The sequence below is a fragment of the Magnolia sinica genome, chromosome 8, assembly GCF_029962835.1.
Source record: "Magnolia sinica isolate HGM2019 chromosome 8, MsV1, whole genome shotgun sequence".
NCBI classification, from domain to species: domain Eukaryota; kingdom Viridiplantae; phylum Streptophyta; class Magnoliopsida; order Magnoliales; family Magnoliaceae; genus Magnolia; species Magnolia sinica.
Genome location: NC_080580.1, coordinates 27,637,701 through 27,649,068, shown reverse-complemented (window position 1 = coordinate 27,649,068; position 11,368 = coordinate 27,637,701).

The following is an 11,368-nucleotide window of genomic DNA, read 5'->3' as shown; positions in this document are numbered from 1 at the left end:
TCTGTAGTGAAAAATGTGTTGCATATAATCACCAAAAGGGAATTTATACGCTGGTGCAAGTTGGCTTACATTTTCGTCATTGCATTTGGCACCCGGAAGTCAGGCAATGATAGCCAAATGAAGGAACTTGCATGGGCTTTGGCTGACCAGTCCAATAAAAGATGACAATTGGGGGTTACAACAGATTGAAAGCATGGGCTTCGGCTGGCCAGTCCAAGATTGCAACAGAATAAAACGGAGTAATTGCTGGAGATAGCTTTCTTATCTTATCTTTTATGCAAAGCCCAATCATGCTATCAATAGGTTTGATAGCGCTTGTGCTGGTGCACAGCTTGCATTCCTATCGTCATTTTCTAGGGTTTCTTTGTTTGAGTTGTATACACATTTTTTATACTTTGGCTTACTTGCTTTGGGTTTCCTTATGGAGATTTATGTTTATGGCATCTGGGTTTCTTATGAAGTTTTGGTTTATATGTTTTGGATTTCCTTTTGATGTGGGATTTTACAAATTTTGGAACTGTTGTTTGGGTTGGATTTATAAATTTTTTTATAACACTCTACAAAGTGAACAAATGGTCCCCCACATTTAACAGAGGAATTGGATCTCTTGGTCCCAACACTTGAAATGGTAGCATTTGTTCCACAGACATCAGGGTGCACTTTTGGGTTGGGATACATGATGGGATATGCATCTGGATCAAGTAATGCAACTCCATAACGAGCATGGACTGAAAACTTGTAAACAACAGCCTGCTCAATCAAATACAGTAGCTTAGGCAGGACCATTCACTTCTCCAATTCGACAGTGACAATGGTTCAGCAACCAACGATTCAGTGCTACAGCCATAAACATTCTTTCTTGTGTACCCTCATGAGAGAAGTGAGGGAGATTCAGTGCTACCACCCGAACATTCTTTCTCGTGTACCCTTGTGAGAGAAGTGATCCCTACCAATGGTTGGCATGTAGCAACATCCCACACCTGTAGTAAGTAAAAATGTTCTCACCCAACTCTGACAAGATTGATGGAGATTGTATTTGATGAGCAAGGAGTGCTGAGTGACACCAACCTGGATTTCAAATTCTGTATTCTCTATATAATGGTGCCTATGTCAAAAGGCTAGGGCATTGCACAACCTTCTAAGCTCTTGAAAGGTTGACTCGGATCTATATGATCATACGATAAAGAAAGATGATTCCCTTCTCATGTTGCTCAAACCAGCCGAAGTCATTTAATCTTGCAAACGATTTATGAAGGCATCCAAATCTCATTAGGGTGCAGTTTGGGTGGGTCAACCTGAACTTAAGGATAGGTTGGGTTGTGGTTGCATTGCACAACCTTCTAAGCTCTTGAAAGGTTGACTCGGATCTATATGATCATACGATAAAGAAAGATGATTCCCTTCTCATGTTGCTCAAACCAGCCGAAGTCATTTAATCTTGCAAACGATTTATGAAGGCATCCAAATCTCATTAGGGTGCAGTTTGGGTGGGTCAACCTGAACTTAAGGATAGGTTGGGTTGTGGTTGCATTTGGCTTGATTGAGGTCGTGTTGGGTCGTGTTGGCTCATGTTGGAGCCTGACTTAATATAATAAATGTGTATGATCATGCACACTTAATGATTGTAACTATTTGTGATGTGAACTATGCTATCTAGTGTTCATGATCCAAATTATACATGCATGAAAAATAGGGGTCATCATTGGAACTGGCATGCGGCCAACGATCTGACGGCTTTTGAATAGCCTCTTTAAACATTAGAATTTATTTTGCTAGACGGATCCCTACATATGCACAATCGCCTGCAAACTGCATACATTGGGTAAAGCACAGGGAGGGGAATCAAACTCATTTACTCGCCCCCATATCCCACGTGGGTTTTAGTGATATTATATTCTGTTTAGATGTTTGATTTGTGTTAATTCACTTCTTGCATGTGTTGATTTGACTCGACCTTATGTAACCCAACCCAGACCGTATTTTGTTAGGGTTGGGGATTTAGTACCTCGTATTAGACTTGGGTTGGGCCTGGGGTTGAGGTTGGTTTGGACTTGGGTTAACCCTCAACCTGACTTGAAACCTGCCCGAGTTGCACCCAATTTGCAAAGGTAGGCATACAAGAGCACAAAAAGGAGCGGTCATTTGCACAATATTTATTGGCAATTCAAACTGTTGATAAGGTTACACAGCCGTGGATGAAGGGAAAAAACACAGAAGTTTGATCCAAAACTTTTATAGCCCCCAAAAAGTTTTTAATAGTGAGAATTCAATCCCTACTTGCATCTGCTTCATTTGTAGGACCATGGCGTAAGTTAAGCTGGCAAAACGGCATGGATATACAATGCAGGCATCAAGGTGGGCCCCAGTCAGGGTCACACCCACCTGGCTGGATCCATGATCACAGCTAATGCAGTTAATCCGCATCAGTTACATCCAGGCTCTGTAAGGCCCACCATGCTGAACATGCAAATCTCCATCCATCGAATGCTCTACTTAATGTTACGCCCCGGGGCCAAAAATCAGCCAGATCGACAACTCGGAAGGGCCACGACACAGGAAATAACATAGATGGTATGCAAGCCATAGTTTTGTGTCCTGCTACCATGGTGTGTATCTTTCATCAAACCGGTGTAAATCAGCCTAGTCCAAAAAACACAGGCAGGCTAAACTGCGTCAAGTTACAGGTTATAGGTGCAATATTTCAGCCTTCACATTGGTGGGTACGATTCTTTTATCGGGCTGATCTTTGGCATGTAAAGTGAACATACGAGGGTGATGGATAAAATTGGATTTTAAATATACAACATTGTGGGGTCCTACAGAGCCTAGGTGTTCTTTGCATGGCTGAATAATAAAAAATAAATTACTAAACAGAATTGCATTTGGTCCGTTGTGTTGGACATAGGCCGGTGGGGCCCACTGGTGAGCAATCACTAGTGGGTGGGTCCCATAAGTTTAGGCATCTTCCGGCCTTTCTCCTTTTCTGTTATATTCAAATTCAATTTTGAATTTGATTTATGACAGGAGATAGGGATAAGACCGGATGATATGGTCTCATCCAAACTCCCCTCATTTCCTTTAAAAAGGCATGCGCTCTCTCTCGCATTATAAAATACGATAAACCGAGAGTATACAGAGAGATACTGTGTGCACTATAATCTGTCCATCTTAGCTTGTTCTTGGGACGATTTGATCCATAGATCGTAATTCGGGGCCACTATATACCGTAGGATCAGAGGTGTGAATAGTTCCATCTGCTCCAGCAGTAGATGAGCGGGCCGTTGAAGCACCATTCTTCTGCTTTGTGAAGGTTCCAAACTTCGTGTAGACCTTCAGATCTTGAGGGTCACCTTCCGCGCTTCCCTTCAGTGGTATCAGAGCCATTCAACGGCGGATCTCCGATTTATCATCTAAAAAGGTAAGTGACCCATCCTTTCTTTTAGGATAGGAATCCATGGCCTGTCAATTAGAATGATCTTGATACCATACATGTAAAATCATGTGTACGGTGGATTAGATTTTGGTTTTGTATACACGTACTTCATACCATTTTAATGGTTTATGGAACGGTACACATGTTGTACCCCATGCCTGTACATCATATCCACCAATAGTTGTTATATTGAACTATACCACATGTTATTACACACATGTATACTATCAGATCCATGGATTCTCTGCACATATATCTCATGTACGTATCGCACATAAAGTGATGTGTTGTACTATAACTAGATAACAAGCCATATGCTACACGTGTTATAGTGCATAATAGGCAACACGTCAACCAACGTGTTATAGTGTATGTAGGCCACTGTGTAATGATCTATAATGTGAACTAATACACGTGTTGATGTACACGTGTTGGATGTACACACGGTGGCTGTTAATGGCTTTATATCAATAGTTGTTGTATTGCTGCTGGTAATATAACACACGCTGACTGTTGATGGCAGTATATCAATAGTTGTGTTGATGTATGTATTATATTACAACACAAATACCACTTGTACACGTGTTGGATGCACTACATATCTGTTGTTTGCACATGCACATGTGCGATGTACATATATCTGAGATATACATCTCAACGTATCATATATGAGCTATGAAACGTTTGAGATATCGTTGCCAATATGAAACGTATCCAGCTATGCCAATATGTGTACAGCTATATATGCCAATATGCAATACGTGATTTGTTCACGTGTTGAGATATAGCTGAGATAAGCATACATGAAACATATTGGCATCTCAGCTGCTATACATGTGCAACATTGGTTGGATTTTAACATGTTGGCTGAAGTATTATACTATAACACATGTGGGTATATACATCAGTCGTACATGTGGATCTGATCCATGTATTACACAGATCTCTTCACATGATATATGTTGAATCCGAACCGTCCAGATCAAACATGCATGCCAGGACTCTATATAGGTGTATAGCCCACGCACTACATGTGTTATATAAATGAGCTATATATATAGTTCAACACGTTACTGTACTACAATGTATTTGCATGTCCAGCAATAGATGTGTTATATTTACATGTGTCATAGTAGCTTTCTATGCTATACTATTTACGTGTTTTAATATAACAAGTTGCCGAACCATAACGTATTGGCTAATGTATTGTGCTATAACATCTTGCTGTACAATAACATGTTACTGAACTATAATACGGAACTATACTATAACATGTTGAATGATGTACATGTGTACATCTGACGTGAGACTTCTATACACGTGGGATAATGAACGGAAGATGTACAACAGCTTATAGCTTATAACTATTTTTTAGTAACGTGTTGGAGATGGGCTGATGTACATCACACGTGTTGTCTGACATATTGTATTGTAAAATAAATTCAAAAATTAGCCGCACATAGGCTGATGTACATCTCACGGAATTGACTGATGTACACGTGTTGGCTGATGTACACGTACAACAATTATGTTTTAGTTTTATTAATTCCACATGTATAGATCTGTTGAAGGATGAAGGACACATATCAAAAATGTAGTTTCCTTTATAATATCTTCTTCACTGTTAATCAATTGCTTATTAGTGAACGAAACGATCATCGACCATGATGATCAATGTTGATGAAAGGATCCATCATCAATAATGATCATTAACGGTAATGATCGGATCTATCACTAATGATCATGATCAAAGGTGAAGATAGAATTTTTTTAATATCTTAGCACTTTATTTTTCTGATGATGATGATGTTTATATATGTGATATAATTAGGCTTGATGTGCTTAGATCTAAGCCCCTTTATTTTTCATTGGAACATATAGAAAAACTTAGTACTTAAATACTCCCTATACACAAACAAAAATAGGTTGTGCATAACCTGAGTGGGAGTTTATTTTCCTCCACCAAATGATGCATGCAACTAAGTAATGGTAAGTTGCACGTTATATAAATTTATTTTTATAAAAGTATTAAACCCATCTTAATAAGAGAACTTGATTGTTCTACACCGCCCATTCGGGTATGTGGACTTTCAGATCTCATTAAGATGTGTTAACTACTTTTATACTTTGAAAATTTATATAACACGTAGAAATGTTGATGATTAGTGTCAATACCTTACATCATAGCTAAGTAGTAATACTCATGCAATGTAGAGATGGCCACTAAAGCGTTAATCGCTGAACAGCTGAAAGGACAACATTTCGACGGCAACAACTACGAAGACTGGTCCCGCGCGGTGCGATGCCTTCTGGACGAAAACGACATATCTCACACACTCGATGTAGTTCAAGAGGAACCCATCCTGGTTGAAAACGGGAATTTACAAGAACATAGGATTGCGATGACTCGCTATAATAAGTGGCGAAAACAAAATCGTTCAGCCCGTAATGTCCTTCTTAGCACTATACACAAAGAACTCATACCTACTTATGAAGTGCATGAAACCGCTAAGGGAATCTGGGAAGCACTGACAAATGCCTATGCGCAGAAGTCAGATGCGAGAGTCAGGGCAATGGAATTGGAATTCCAGGAGTACAGGATGCCTGTCGGCTGCCCCATCAAAGATCATATTCGTAAGATGGAGCAAATAATAGGTGCCCTTAGGAATGTTGGGTGCAAATTGACTGAAAATCAGAAGATTATAGACATGCACCATTCCTTGCCTGAATCTTGGTCCCAAATCAAAAGAATTCTGAACCATACTAATTCTATCACTACGTTCAGAGACTTTTGTGGCCACTTGGTACGTGAGGTTGAAATGAATGCAATTCAGCCAGGTTCGGCCAAGGCCTTTGTAGCAGAGACCCATAAGCGAAAAGCTAACAATAAATGATTCAAAGCTCGCAAGAAGGCGAAGAAGAATAATCAAGAACAGAAGACCACAGCACCTGCTCCAAATCTCAAGAAGGGGAATGGAAAGAAGAAGTAGAAAAAGATGAAATTAATCTGCTTTGTCTATGGAAACTCCGGCCATTATGCTCGACAGTGTGTCCACAAAAAGAAGGTAATTTCTCAGTCACAAGATACTTTGTATGTAGGCGTTTGTTCTGAAATCCTTTCCGTTGATACTATATCTAACGAATAGATTTTAGATTCAGGCGCAACAAAGCACGTGACACAGAGTCGTCGAGGATTCGAGGAATTCCAGCCTGTAGTCAAAGGAAGTTACAAGCTGTACATGGGCAATAACGCTGTTGAAGACGTACTAGGGATTAGCGTTCTCCATCTCCGTACGCGCATAAGGCAAACAATAATCCTTCATGATACTCTTTTTGCACCGGGGATGCGTCGGAATTTAATTTCTGTTTCTAGGTTATTATTTGATAGTTTTGATATTCGATTTTCCAAGACAAGAGTTTCTTTGAGACTGAATAACCTCATCTTTGCATGGGAAAATTTAATTTCAGATTTATTTATTCTAGACGTAGATTATGATAATGCCCATCTTGCTTTATCTGATATGTCGAATAAAAATGTAGTATCTGAATCTCAAAAATGGCATGCGAGGTTAGGTCACATCGGAAAGGATCTTATGACAAGACTATTACGTTCTGGTATGTTAGAGTCCTTATCCAAACTTGATTTGCTATTTTGTAAACATTGTGTGTCCGGGAAGACATCGAAGAAACCATTTCCCAAAGCAGCTAGGTCCAAGGGCACACTAGAGATAATCCATTTAGATATCTGTAGACCCTTTAATGTACATGCCAGAAACGGATGTCAATACTTTGTCATTTTCATTGACGATTACTCGCGCTATGGATATGTGTATCTCATCTCATACAAATCTGAGGCTTTTGATTGTTTTCTTAAATATAAAGCTGAGGTGGAAAATCAGCTTAAGAAAAAGATTAAAATCCTTCGATCTGATAGAGGTGGCGAGTATACATCTACAACGTTTAAATCATATTGTGAAAACATTGGAATTCTTTAACAGTACACAATGGCTTACACTCCACAACAAAACGGTGTTGCAGAGAGAAGGAATAAGACACTATTGGACATGGTTAGATCGATGATGGCACAAGCCAATCTCTCTACCACATTCTGGGGAGACGCACTGTTAACAGTCGTCTACGTCCTTAATAGAGTCTCATCCAAAACCATTCCTAAGACTCCATACGAGATGTGGTTTGGGAGGACGCCTTCTTTAGCCAACCTACGCCCTTGGGGATCTTTGAGATATGTTTTGCTACCTACTCAACATAGAGGTAAACTTGATAGTAAAACCATTGAATGCGTGTTCATTAGGTACCTTATGCATTCAAAGGGATACGTTTTAGTTTATGAGGACCATGGACGATGGATTGAGATAGAATCCCGAGACGTGACCTTCGTTGAAGATAGATACCCAAGTCGAATGAAGCAAAAGATTCCAATAGAACTTTTTGAAATACCCGATATATCTCAGGAGAGTGAGAGTTCTGCTCCTCAAGATGAAGATGCTCCTATAGTTCACCAGGACAGTGGGAGGACATCTCAGCAGGCTCTTGAGTTACGTCGAAGCGAAAGAGGATTGATTCCCCGAATATACTTCGATATTGAGGGGCAAACATTCTCTTGCGTTGCAGTTGATGATGATGAACCTGATTCGTATCAGGATGCATTATTATCTTCTAACTCGACTTGGGTAAATGCTATAGACGAAGAGATCGCTTCCATGGAGAAGAATAAAGTCTGGGAACTTGTTGATCCGCCTTCCAATCGCAAAGCGATAGGTAATATATGGGTACTTAAGATCAAAAGAAAGGCAGATGGTATAGTGGACAAGTATAAAGCACGATTAGTTGCTAAAGGTTTTACACAACAAAAAGGCATTGATTACGAGGAGACCTTTTCACCTGTTGCAAAGTTCTCCTCAATCCGCATGATCTTGTCCATTGTCGCAAATTTAAACTTAGAGTTATATCAGATGGATGTAAAGACTGCATTCTTAAATGGTGACTTGGATGAAGAGATATACATGTAACAGCCCATGGGTTTTGTGGACAAAAAGTATCCAAAGAAAGTCTGCAAGTTGTTAAAATCTATTTATGGGCTGAAGCAATCTTTAAGACAGTGGTACGTAAGGTTCCACTTGACCATCACCACTTTTGGATTCACGATGAGTGAAGAAGATCATTGTGTATACATGAAACGGTCTGGAAGATCTTTTCTGATACTATCTCTATATGTAGACGATATCCTGCTAGCTGGTAATGACATGCAATTGTTGATATTGACTAAAGATTGGCTATTCTCGAACTTTGAGAAGAAAGACCTCGGTGAAGCCAACTTTATTCTTGGGGTAAAAATCATCAGGGATCGCCCTAAGAAATTTTTAGGCTTGTCTCAAGCAACCTATATGCAAAAGATCTTAGAGCGGTTCAGGATGAAAAATTCAAAAGCTGTTGAAACCCCTATGGATAAAGCTACCAAGCTAGATAGGAAATCGTGTCCCCAGACTGAAGCCGAGAAATTGGCTATGTCCTCAGTACCTTATGCAAGCGCAGTAGGGAGCTTAATGTATGTTATGCTTTGCACCAGACTGGATATTAGCTATGCAGTTGGCATAGTCAGCCGTTATCAGAGTAATCCGGGACAGTCTCATTAGCAAGCCATCAAACGTATATTCCGTTATCTCAGAGGAACAAAAGACCTAATGTTGTGTTATGAAGGCACAAGCCTCGAGCTCAAAGGATATTCAGATACTGCTTGGGGTAATGACGCCGACGAGGGAAAGTCTACTTCAGGATATGTATTCTTACTCGGAGGAGGAGCTATCTCATGGTCGAGTAAGAAACAGACATCCACAACTCTTTCATCTATGGAGGCCGAGTACATTGCATGTTGTGCTGCAGTTCAGGAGTGTGTATGGGTTCGCAAATTTCTATTGAGTCTGGGTGTTGTACCGAGTGTTCGTTAGCCTATATCGCTGAAGATAGACAATACTTCTGCCATTGACTTGGCAAAGGACCCTAAACACCACCAGAAATCTAAGCACATTGAGATCAAGTATCATTACGTCCGTGATCAAGTGAGAGATAAGAAGGTCGCTCTCAGCTACATTCCTACTAAGGAGATGATGGCTGATCCCATGATGAAACCTATAGCTAAAGATCTATTTCAGGTTCACGTCAGGCAGATGGGATTGAGGAGAGCTTGATTGATGTACTTGTTTTGTGGTACATTTGATCTTTCATTAATGAATATTATATTCCTTTTATTCAGTATTGAACACTAATATAACTAGGTATGAAGATCATCAGCATTTACCTTGAAATCATCTACGATTTCTATTTTTGCCGGCAGGCCGGTCACCCACTCGCACGAGTTGACCAACCTTGAATGTACAAGAGAGGTATATTTGGGGCTATGTTTATACATTGAGGTATGAACTTCCCTTTATTGTGAATAATAAAGGATGAGGATATGAGTGAGTCGTATCCGCCTACAATCTTATAAAGATTGAAGATGAGACTGATAAAGTCGAATAACATAATCACACCATTCCGTTACATGCGATTAATGTTATGGCCTGAAATTAAAGCTAAGTTATGAGGTTATGAGATGAGTCGTACATTATGTAGAATGACCTGCGTATTATAGACCCGACATTCACTTAGTATTGTCTACTTTACGACGTGGATTGTAACCACGTGCTGGGACCTATTACCTACAGATTGCTTTGATTCGATCTAATCATTACAACGTGCGAGTAGCCAGTCCCGTAGGTGACTCTTTGTGTCCTTAGCTACCCTCCTCTTGTGTATATGAGGATGAGATTGAGTGTCGCTACTTTAATGTACTATAACGAAAGGTCCTTGATTGGCCAGACTCAATTACGCTAGGAAAGCGGCTTAATTAATTCTAAATTACACATCTGTGTGGGGAAGATCCCGTGATAGCTACACTAAGTTTCTAGAACTATAAATACGCACTTACAGACTTATCCGCCGGCAGTATCGAGTTGTTTTTATTAGACTTTTGCAAACAATAGTTTTCTTTAAAAGCATATATACATAAGTATTGCTTTAAATTGGTTTCAATCGAAGTTTGTGAAAAATCAAGTTTTTAGAATAACTCGATAAGTTGGATAAGTGCGTATGTTGGCCGAGTACTCCAAGTCGGGAGTTAACTCCATCCAGTGTGGTCATGCGGACTAGGACAGGCATTGCAAAGCTTGGGTTATTGAGTACTAGTCAGGTGGTCACTTAGTACTTAAGCACCTGTGAGAAGATTATGGTGATCCAGCTGGTCCCACGCCTCTGATTCTTTTGATCGCGATGTTTGATTTTTGATTGTTATTAGGCAAGTTAGATGGACAAATCTTTTATGCCTATCCCACAATGTGATTGAGTGGGAGATGTTGGACGTAGGCCGATGGGGCCCCCTGGTGAGCAATCACTAGTGGGTGGGTCCCATAAGTTTAGGCATCTTCCGGCCTTTCTCCTTTTCTGTTATATTTCAAATTCAATTTTGAATTTGATTTATGATAGGAGATAGGGATAAGACCGGATGATATGGTCTCATCCAAACTCCTCTCATTTCCTATAAAAAGGCATGCGCTCTTTCTCGCATTATAAATTACGATAAACCGAAAGTATACAAAGAGATACTGTGTGCACTATAATTTGTCCATCTTAGCTTGTTCTTGGGACGATCTGATCCATAGATCGTAATCCGGGGCCACTATATACCGTAGGAGCAGAGGTGTGAATAGTTCCATCTGCTCCAGTAGTAGATAGGCGGGCCGTTGAAGCACCATTCTTCTGCTTTGTGAGGGTTCTAAACTTCGTGTAGACCGTCAGATCTTGAGGGCTCACCTTCCTTGCTTCCCTACACGTTGGACCATCATTACCAAGGGACCTGGCCCTTTTCTTTGGCCAGCCGGT